Consider the following 1,162-nt stretch of genomic DNA (forward strand, 5'->3'; position numbering starts at 1 on the left):
TTAAATGAAGAGGAGATTAAATAACTAAACCCCATCTCAAAAAAAAAAAAAAAGAAATTCAACAAGCTATCATTGAACTCCCTAAGAAATCATCTCCAGGGCTTGATGAATTCATAAGTGAATTCTACCAAACATTTAAGGAACAATTGGTTCCAATTCTTTATAAACTCTTTGGAGAGCGGACATCTTGTGGCTGTGTCCTGCGTGTGAGCCCCGTCGGGCCAGGGAGGCACCAGCTGCCCCGCGGGGAGGAGGCCGAGGCCACAGCTTGAGGGCGGCCCCGGCCCCTCTGCTCCTGTGTCGGGCGGAGCGGGTGAGAGAAGAGCGATGCCCTCCCCATCTGCCAGACCCGCTGCCCACGGAGAGCTCCGAGTCGGGCGGGAAGAAGCACGCATCATGGCGCTGAAACGGATCAATAAGGAACTTAGCGATTTGGCCCGTGACCCTCCACCACAGTGTTCTGCAGGTCCAGTTGGGGATGACATGTTTCATTGGCAAGTCACAATTATGGGACCTAATGACAGCCCATATCAAGGCGGTGTATTCTTTTTGACAATTCATTTCCCTACAGACTACCCCTTCAAACCACCTAAGGTTGCATTTACAACAAAAATTTATCATCCAAACATTAACAGTAATGGCAGCATTTGTCTCGATATTCTAAGATCACAGTGGTCTCCTGCTTTAACTATTTCTAAAGTTCTTTTATCCATTTGTTCACTGCTATGTGATCCAAACCCAGATGACCCCTTAGTGCCCGAAATTGCACGGATCTATAAAACAGACAGTGACAAGTACAACAGAATATCTCGAGAATGGACTCAGAAGTATGCCATGTGATGCTATCTTAAAGTCAGAATAGGGGCAGCTAGGTGGTGTAGTGGATAAAGCACCGGCCTTGGAGTCAGGAGTACCTGGGTTCAAATCCGGTCTCAGACACTTAATAATTACCTAGCTGTGTGGCCTTGGGCAAGCCACTTAACCCCATTTGCCTTGCAAAAACCTAAAAAAAAAGTCAGAATAACCTGCATTATAGCTGGAATAAACTTTAAATAACTGCTCCTTTTTTGATTTTCTTATCCTGCTGCTCCCCTATCAGACCTCATCTTTTCTAATTTTATTTTTTGTTTACCTCCCTCCATTCATACACATGCTCATCTGA

The 1,162-nt window shown here is 45.4% G+C and overlaps 1 pseudogene; it reads left to right on the forward strand.

Annotated features, from left to right (window-relative positions):
* Window positions 1-354: 354 nt before the first annotated feature.
* On the forward strand, window positions 355-840 carry LOC141521869 (ubiquitin-conjugating enzyme E2 D3 pseudogene; annotated as a pseudogene).
* Window positions 841-1,162: the final 322 nt, after the last annotated feature.

The sequence above is a fragment of the Macrotis lagotis genome, chromosome 1 (assembly GCF_037893015.1).
Source record: "Macrotis lagotis isolate mMagLag1 chromosome 1, bilby.v1.9.chrom.fasta, whole genome shotgun sequence".
Lineage (NCBI taxonomy): Eukaryota > Metazoa > Chordata > Mammalia > Peramelemorphia > Peramelidae > Macrotis > Macrotis lagotis.